At 30.4% G+C, this 10,586-nt stretch overlaps 1 protein-coding gene across 13 annotated transcripts in view; it reads left to right on the top strand.

Moving 5' to 3' along the window:
• The window catches only part of LOC139528479 (nitric oxide synthase, salivary gland-like), a 123,963-nt gene that overhangs the window by 50,942 nt on the left and 62,435 nt on the right, over nucleotides 1-10,586 (top strand). The window contains exon 1 of one of the 13 annotated variants that reach the window (XM_071324475.1): nucleotides 1,844-2,304. The exons of 10 other annotated variants lie outside the window; for them this stretch is intronic. The gene's annotated coding sequence lies outside the window, so the exon portion shown is untranslated. Of the gene's footprint in view, nucleotides 1-1,843; nucleotides 2,305-3,794; nucleotides 3,840-10,586 lie in introns of those variants that run through there. 2 more of the 13 variants (XM_071324483.1, XM_071324471.1) reach the window with 2 other exon arrangements.

Raw genomic sequence — 10,586 nt, 5'->3', positions numbered from 1 at the left:
AAGTTTAAGCTGTCTTGGCAGACTGCGATGTTGGTAATTTTAATCCCTTGAGGTCCGTTTACGAGATCAAATTTTTCATCAAAAACCACATAAAACTTATTACAAAATTAAGATTTCAAAATTCTCATTGTCCCTCTCTCAAGAAAAACATTGATCCGTCACGGAGAAGTATCATTCATAGTCATTAAAAGAGCTATGGTATAGATGCTTATTCGAAAGTTTAATGGTCGATTTGCATATTTAATATCTATTATCAGATCTACTGGAGAACTAACCAGTTCTGAAGAACTTTTGGTGGGTGTCAATAAAGAAAACATTTTCAACTGTTGAATTTTTATTTAGTTGTACTGACATTATTACATCAACTGCATCATAAAAATGTCAACACATGCACTTGACGTTCAAGTATCTGAAATAACCTTGCTCGCTTATATTTTCAAATTTTACTGATCAGCGCAAACAATTAGTATAAGTTATATGGTTCGCTACTGACCCCCTACGGATCCATAATAGGTTAGTAAAATTAAAAGGGGGTGAGGCCGGAGGATATCAGCCTTCATTTATTTTCAGTTGGCACTTGCAAAGATAATGAGTATTGTGATTGTCTAACTTCAAGCGAAAAATATTACATTCATACTCTGACCGAGAGCAAGCTCTTTTAAATATATAAACTCGCGGTAAAAACTTTGTACTAGACCCACATGCTGAATTGTTGTTAAAAGTAAAATTCAGGCTTTGCAAAAATTACTTTTTGGAAACTGCATTTGACTCATAGTTACGGTAGTGCAATAGTAAGTTATATTTATAGAAACCAATAGCAGTACTATTAAATAAGCGTCAATGAGGTAGCAACCCCTCATAACACGAAATAAATGTCCATAAAACAATGCATCAAATAGTACTTACTGACCTACATGTAGGTTGGCAAGTTTAATGTCCAAAACAATTAATCAAAATGAAATACACCTACACTTTTTATAGGATATATAGTCATGGGCCAACATCAAACTCTTTTTGAGGGAAATGTATTAAGTTGTCCAAATCTAATACAAAAATCCTAATTTTACCAATTAATTTTTTTGTAAGAGATCATCTGAAAAGATATTGTTCTAAGAAAATAGACAAAGGGTACAATTGTACGAAAAGCCTGCACATTGACATTAAATTAAGTAATATTGTACTACCCAATTTCGGGACATGATGCCCTTTTTTTACTCAGTGTTGTTTATGTTCTGAGAATTGTCAATGCTTTATACATTTTTTTCCATCTTAACTTTACCATGTGTTAAAACATTATTTTTACCTTTCTCAAAAAGGAAATGTACGGAAATACTATGGGAGATATTTTGACGACTTAGTAACTAGTTTACGAAATAAAACATTTCCCATGACACGTACCGGCTTCCGTAGAAATGGGCCATTATTGATCAAATTAAGAAAAGAAGGGTATATTATGTTAGATTATGTACTCTTAGGAAATTTGATAGGCACCTAAGAACCTTAAACTTGTCCATCTTTTAAAAATACTAAAAGATTAGCATAATCATTGAACTTCTAAGTAAACACAATTGAAAGATAAAAGTCGTCTCTCGAGAGTTATCAAAAGTCTTCTTAAGAAAAATATGCCCTTTAAAATTCTAAATGAAACAAAATTTTAAATTGCTAAATTAGCTTATATTCAAATTGACATTTAAGGTTTTTAAATGCACTTCATAAAACTAATAGTGTGGAGCAATGATATGGCGAAGTTTTCGTTAGTAATTGAATAAAGTGATTAAAAAATCACGCTTAAAACGGTTTTAATCGGACAAAAATACTAACGTGACGTGGGTCATCTAAATATAATCAAGACAGAGACATTAAGATTGTTGTGTAAATAAGATTATTGATAGTAAATTCATAAATAATCATAAAAGTTAGGCAACAATCCTCGGAATGAAATAAAGAGCATCCATATCTATAGAATGAATGTCTATTTAGGATTTATATACGGGTGGACGTTCAACGTACATGTGGGTAGAAATTGAATTCTTCTTTATGAACATAAATTGTAGATAAGCAATGTAGATTTATTATAATTGTGCATCTTGTATCTTTATGGAAGTACATATATTATAAACTATAGACGTTGTGGATAGGAAATAAACACCCTGACTTAAACATCATCGCAAACAAGACATTCACTATTAAAGGATAATTAAATAACCCGTGTGTGCATGGACTTTTGTTAGCAATACCATTATTTTGCACGTGTCATATGCCGTGTGCTTTTCCATTTAAAAATAGTATTCCACTGCTTAATTCGTAAGTATGCATACATTTTAGATTTTTTAAAATTTTAATGTGATTTGTAGAATCTTATGGGCTTTTAGTTATTTTAATTTAATAATGGAGGTTTCAAATCCCTAGAACATAAGGTTGGATTATTTTTATTTATTATACGGATGTTAGCTTTATAAGGCAAACTAACAGCAGCCAATATCAACAAGAACCCACACGCAAAAACATATACGGTACACTATAATGGTCCTGGGTTAGACTATTGTTTTAGCAACTAATCCTCCACTTTCATATATCACCCATGCAGCAGAAAATACTGTATCAGTATATACAAATACACATAACTTATGAACCGCGGCTAACCGAAAGTACTTCATGTACTGATATAAACATCATACCGTCTAGACTAAATCTAAATAGAAATATAGCATACAGTGATGTTTTCTATTAGTTCGATCAACAAAGAACTTACTAAGGTAACTAATACCATAGTCAAATGTTCAAGAACGTGTATAATTTAGGTGAAAGATTATGTAACAGTTTGAATGTTATTTATTTATTTCGAAAATTTACATGGTCTTATTTATATTGGTACAAGAGCGGGAAACTAACACACAATTTTCAAAAAACACATATTTGTACATAGAAAAAAGTAAAAACTCAAAAATACTGAACTCCGAGGTAATTCAAAAAGGAAAGTCCCAAATCAGATGGCAAATTCAAAAGTTCAAACACATCAAACGAATGGATAACAACTGTCATATTTCTGACTTGGTACAGAATAGATCGATTGTTTGTTTATACATGCTGCATATTAATCATGTTAATGTCAAATATTTATAAATGACATGAATGTATATAAGACAAAACTATTTCAACTCGTCGGATCCAAAATGTAAATTTATCGACATAAGTTAGGCATATTGACCAGACTCGGAAATTCATGTAATCAGGAAGGTATATGCGAGCCTTATTCTGTAACGTGCACGGAAAATAGTTTTCTCTGAACACATACCTTGTTTCTACATGTACAAACCGAAGACCCGACGTTGTATATTGCTATAAGTACAATAAAATAAGTCTTAAAATAAAAAAAAAGTCTGCTGAAAATAAATTATAATGATTATCCTAATGATATAAAACATTTGGTGGGCGTGCCATCTCTATTTATACATTTAATTTCATAGAAAAAAATCACTAGAATGCATTGGGTTTGTATCGTAATACAGAACGATTGATATTTGACCAAAGTGATAAGCAGATGGTTCTTAAACTTAATACCTTATCAATTAGATGTTCTTGAACTTTTTAACACGTTTTTTTAAATGTCTATAGAATTGTTTTCATAAATTGCATATTTGATATGGTATATCATATCATATTTTATCATCGTATCTATATATCTATAAATTTAAAATGTTAGACTTCATGATATCTGAGTTCATTTAATTAAAAAAAAAATCAATTCGGTAAATTTATGACTATATATCTTCTAAAAAGTGTTATTGTATCTTATTTTTGATGAATTGTTTTTGGACATTAGACGTGTCAATCATCGTGTAAGTTTATAAGTAATATTTGATGCATTGTGTTACATGTTTTGTTGAAACGCTAGGTTGATACCTCATTCAAGGACGCTGTTTTGTTTTCCTTTTATTTTTGTACACAAATATAACGTTCTAATGCAATATCTTAATTTTCAGTCAAAAGTAGTTTTCATAAAGAAAATTTTGCATTCCTGAATTTTACTATTAATTCCAACTCAGCATATGGTATAGTACAAAGCTTTTTACGAGTTTTTATCCTAATAACTTGATCTGAGTCGAGAAAAATTTACGCTGGAGGTTAAAAAATCAAAATACTCATTATATTGGCCTTCTTTGCAACTGAAAATCAATGAATGCTGATATCATAATTCTTGAGTCAAAGGGGTTTGGGAATATATTTATTGGATATGTCTATAATTATATGACTCAAGTTCTATTGTATTTCATTTTAATTTTATGCAGTGTTCAGAAAAAATCTAAGCGAGCAAGATCATGTCATGTACTGGAACGTCAAGTGCATGTGTTGACGTGTTTATGATGCAGTTGATGTAATAATGTCATTAGAATTAAATAAAATTCAGCAGTTGAAGAGTTCTTTTTTATTGGCACCCACTATAAGTGCTTCACAATTTGTAATTTCCCCAATAAAGCTGATAAAATATATACTTATATGCGTACGTAATTTTAAATTACATATGATAGATAACCCAATGTTAAACTATCGACAGATTTACTCCAATAAATCTTTATAAATTGTTTTACTTGTTGACAAATTATTCAAAGGTAGAATGTATCTTTGATACACCCATTTAGATTACTAATTCTTTTTACCTATAATCCTTTATTTTGTTTTGTAGGTTTTATTTGACAAAGAAGTGGGTAGCTTTTTATAGGATATAAGAAAATTTATTACTGTTTGCTTTTTAATCTTAACAGTGTCGACCTCTAAGATCTTTGATTTCGTAAGGAGCGCAACTTTACAAAAAATATTTGATCGATTATGGTTATTTGTAAACGTTCTTTGACAAATATTTCATATATATTAAGTAATAACAAATATATAAGATCAAAGTTCTGGAAAGTTGGTAAATATTGAAGGACAAAAAGTTTCGTCAGCCAATGAAAAGGATGACATGTTTGATTGGGATAGAATTTAGTTTGCATCATACCATCTACTGTAACAAATACAATCAGTCATTGCAACTTTTGTCATTGTTCAGAGAACGATGGCATTTTTGCTTTACAGAGAACTATTTTATACGGCCATAGTCTGAAGTGGTTTGAATTTATTCATTTCCGAAAGACAAGTTGACACCCCTTGCGACGAAGGCATACCTTTCCAATATAATTAGAATCTTTTCTATAATGAGTTATATTGTTTATGCTGCAATAAAGAGTACGCATTTCGATCATTTAAAAAATGTACACGAGATTATACTGACATACTAGTACGATTTTATCTAAATACTATTTCTTCTAAATATTGCAACTTTTTTCACAAACGTTGATTAAACAAATATCAAATCATCTGTTTTATCGTAAAGAAATAACTAATCCGGTTACACATGTAACAGTTATTGTTTCTGAATAAGGTTGGGATGCTTTTTGATAAATAAGGAGAACATTTCTTGGATATTGTGGCTTAAATCGTCAAACGGTGTATATATCATATATGCACTTATTTGTTGGAATTGAAGTTGAGGGCATTTGTTGTTTTTCCTTTTTTACCATGACTTTTTATGACTTTTAAACACCAGTACACTACTGTTGCATTTATTTACCACAAGACAAACCAAAAATTCCATTCGTTGCAGATATCAAAAGAAGTCTACATAGCTAAATCCGATAGCTTAATAAATATAGTAGTACAGTGATTATACCATACAACCAGTGTTAAAATCTGTACTAAACAACCAATTAAATCGGTACTTGAGGACGTCTGACGTTTTCATGCCAGTATTATTAGGGTTTATCACTACTGATGTTCTAAATTCGATTATTTTGCAGATTTTATTGTTTCATACAATTGCAAGAAAACACTTTCTTGATTAAATTCGTTAAAATCTTGAGAGACCAAAGCAATCAGTGATTATAAGCAAGCAATATGACCGGAGAACTGACATTGTTCTCATCATTTTAGATTAAAGAAAAGTGATGACAGTTTCATTAAGTATAACTAGTATTTTGTTTAAGAACAAATGTACAACCTTACTTTAAAGAGTCATAAAACCTTCTTATGTTCTGCTATGGAACCAAAATACAAAATTGAACTATGAAGGCCGTACAATGACCCATGATTGATAAATTCTGCGTCACTTTGTGTCTGTTGGATAGTTGTCTCATTGACAATCATACAACATCTACTTTTATATAAAGAATCTTTGAAAATGTTCCATTAGTTTACTTGTTTGTTGAGATTGTTTGATATAAAAAAAAATATATAGAGTATGAAATCAAAATGGCAAAAGATTGAAGGCCGTACGGGGACCCGTGGTTGATAATTATTGTGTATCCTGGCATCCGGTGGATAGTTGTCTCATTGACAATCATATCACATCTTCTTTTTATATAAAGTATATATCAAAATGTATCGTTTTTTTTACTTGTTTGTTGAGCTTGTTTTTTTTACGCATAAACAGAGAGAAGTAACACAAAATGGCTTGTTGCAACTTTTTTTTATCCCAATCAAATATGGCATTATTTTCATTAATTGTCGAAATGTCCTGTCCTTAAATACTTACCAACTTTTCAGAACTTAGATCTTCCAGCAATTTAATTCTTGTAGGAAAGAACGCCACGTTTGTCCAAATGGATATATTATTACATACAATTTCGTAAATCATCAAACTGTTTTTTTCTCTATCGATTTATGAATTTCGAACAGCGGTATACTACTGTTGCCTTTATTTGAATATAGTTTACTTAGTTTAATAAACAAGAATGGCATAGTCAGTGAAAAACAGCTATAAAAACGCAATAAATGTTTAATTTGTGCAACACAGCAACTCTAATCTTCACGACTGAATTATGGTCTTCGTTCGTCTACTCAGTTGTTCATTTTTAAATATCTTTAACGGGTATACAGCAAATGTATTGTAATCAATTTATTTCTGGTATTAAGCCTTTTGAACATCAAGAGTATTCTGTTTGTTAGCCCTTTATTGCGACTCGTTTACTCAAAATGTTCATGTACTCATATCCGCTATCGTTTAACACAAGATTTCCTTCCTGAATAAATCTAATTTGATAATTGAATTACTCACAGATGATACTTCATATCTGTGGATATTGATACTACAATTTATTGTCTCAATACAAATTAATTCCTTACTCTTAAACACTGAAGCTGAAACAATTGACAATCAATTAGTGATATAAAAACAATCAATTCTTATAACACTATCAGTGAAGAAATGATTCAATGAAAGTTTTTAAATCAATGACATGATTACGAAAAAGAAATGAAGAAGAAAATGCAGGTTATTAGCTTAATTGAATTTTATTACTGTGAAGTTTTGAATTTATTCTACATATGCAACATTGCGCTATAAAGAGAAACGCATCATAGAAGTTGTAGAGGAATTCTTCATGTGTTCTAGTTTTAAACGTGAAAGTAAGTTAAGCTAAACAATTAATGAAACATACCATTAATGTTTGATAAAGCACATTAATCATTAGGAAAGTTTGAATATATAAGGGTCAATCAGAAACCATATATATTAAACAAGGACAGAAAAGCCTATTGATAACAAACACAAAGCAGAAATTTGAACTAACAAAGGATCAATAACACGAACACGATGGGACAACCGAGGCTTCATTCATGATCCTTAAACAGGAATTCGTTCTTTTTCTCCAAGTAACAAGCAAGTAAAAAACTGAACGCATACACAATATATTCTTAATCCTGTTCAAAACAAAAAATGTCTCGGCCAACTTGGAAGATGAATATTTTTAATTTTCAATCCTTGTGTATTTTGCTAGCTTTATTTTTTTTGTAATTAAGGACATTGGATCAATATCCAGGTTATTTATAACGACCTTCCATCGAATATTTTAAGTTTTCAAGATGATGCCGCAACTTTTCAACTGTTGAAACTATATATCTCCCAATTGATACGATATTCCCGTGCTTGCATTTCCTATCATGATTTTCTTGATAGAGGTTTGCTGCTCACAAGGAAGCTATTAAACCAAGAGTTCCAAATGGTGAAGTTGAAATCATCCCTTCGTAAATTTTACGGACGCCATCACGAGTTGGTTGACCGTTATGGAATAACCGTTTCACAAATGATATCGGATATGTTCCTTACGTCGTAACTACAATCCCCTTCCCTTTCATGAATATGACCTACCGAATTAGACTATTTACCGGATTTGTAATCACATAAGCAACACGACGGGTGCCACATGTGGAGCAGGATCTGCTTACCCTTCCGGAGCACCTGAGATCACCCCTAGTTTTTGGTGGGGTTCGTGTTGTTTATTCTTTAGTTTTCTATGTTGTGTCGTGTGTACTATTGTTTTTCTGTTTGTCTTTTTCATTTTTAGCCATGGCGTTGTCAGTTTGTTTTGGATTTATGAGTTTGACTGTCCCTTTGGTATCTTTCGTCCCTCTTTTGAAAGAAAATAAAAAAAACCAGAATAAAATGTTTATTGTTGTAAGAGAGAATCTCTGACTGATAACAGAGTCACAGAAATATTCTTCTAAATAGCTACCGATGGATTGGTGTAAAACTTTGTTTGTTTTTTCTATTCCTTTGGAATTGGTATTCTTTCTTTCTCGGAAACGTTCGATTCTTTTATTTTTCACTCTGTATTTTCTTACATTTTTCTAAATTGTATTCGAAGAAAAAAAACTTGATTAGTTTTAAAATACTTTGTCCCTACTTTTGATATTTACATTCTTATCATTATTATAACAATATCAAAGATACTGTTTCCATTCAGAGAAAGTATAGCAAATTAACATGATTTTACGTGGTTTCCTGAAATCCCATCAATATAAAAACATCCTTACTATATAGTTCATAGTACTTTCTGTTACTGTTAATAGCTTTCAATATCTCACAGTGCTATTTGTTATTTATTATCCGATTCCTAATTGTTTTCTCAATACAGAAGCTTATCACAAGGTCACGTGGTTAATTTCGTACACGATATTTGAATGAATAATTCAGAGCTATTTGTGTGAATGCTAAATAATGAGTTTTCAAGTTTAGTATAAGCCCAACGTGAAATATGACTAGACTGAGAATTAAAATTTACACTGTTCGTGTTGCTTTATTGTCTATGGTTGATATGACGTCAGTAAGAACCAATGATATTTTAAACTTACGATGCAGACCGTCAAATCTATTGTGTTGCACATTATATTGTTAGAAAAACGGAAAAGGCCAACATATATGTATTACCATCTTATGACGCTGTTTTAGATCGTGCATGTCTATTTTTAGTTCAAAAACATGTTGTGACGTTGTTATTTGTTTTTTGTTTTTGTTTGCACGTCTGACTTTTTTGGGGGGATGAGGCGAGTGTTGGAGGTTGTGATTTCTCGTATTATTGTGGTTTCCTGTTATCCGTTTTATTATTATTTGGATTTTACATACATGCAAATTATGTATCATTCTCGATATTTGGTGCTAATCTTTAAGTTGGTACAACACGTTTTCAGATCATTTGTTCATTTATTTCATGTATATCTTAAATAGAAAATGAACTTTTGAATCATTACATTTTTAAATTCATAATAATTTCTATTTATTTATTTCGATTTTGTATGACTTTTAAAAAATTTAAATAAGTTTACATGTCAACTCGTTTTTACCTGACGTTGCTTTGTTAGTTCTCCTTATGTTGCAGATGGAATATATTGCTAATGACGTTTAAAACTTTACAGCGTTCTGCTGAACCAGCATGTTCATTGTTGTTTTTTGTATTTGTTTTATTGCTTTGTTCGTTTCTCTAATAAGGAATGAATATCAGTAGCAACCTCAAACTGCATCAAATTTTCCTGATAACAGTTTTTTCAATAGATATAAGAAGCTGTGGCATGAGTGTCAACGAGACAATTCTCCATTCAAGAGAGAATAAACGATAAACTCATTTACATATTTACTTAAAAATGTGCAAACATTTCCTTTCTATCTTAAGAATGAATAACATTTGATAGTAGAAAATAAAAATAAATGACATGCAATAGTCCTTAAATAGATCGGATTACTTAAGTAAATGATCCTATGGCAATACCGAATGCAACTGTTAAAAGTCAAGATTAAGATAAGATGCATATACCATAAAAGATAAATTTGTTGTATAGCCTTTGGAAAACTTTCATTCAAATATGATATGTTGTTATATTTTTCTGTGTTTCCTGTGCATCTACATTTTGAATATTTGAAATAAGATCTCTATTCTATTTAAATTATGCCTTTCAGCGATATGTTTTGCCACTGGCGGTTTATAAACGAGAAATGGCATATTAGTATAAAATCAAAGTTTAGAATTAAAGAAAAAAGATAAATATTTGTTGATATATGGATTTGAGTATTTATAATTTCTTTTGAATTAACCATAAACATGAAATAAAAAAATAGAAAGTTCGTTTGTGAATAAATTAAAAAAGAAATAATGGAGCAGATTTATTTATGGAACTACTTCCGATACAAATTTCATATACTGTGCATCAATTTGACGTACGATGTGATTATTAATAAACACTATAATCATTGTAAGGAAAGTTGACTGGCATGCAAATAA

Source organism: Mytilus edulis, chromosome 6 (genome assembly GCF_963676685.1).
Source record: "Mytilus edulis chromosome 6, xbMytEdul2.2, whole genome shotgun sequence".
Taxonomy (NCBI): domain Eukaryota; kingdom Metazoa; phylum Mollusca; class Bivalvia; order Mytilida; family Mytilidae; genus Mytilus; species Mytilus edulis.
The sequence above is the reverse complement of the archived record's forward strand: the minus strand, read 5'-3'. Positions and strand labels throughout refer to the sequence as shown.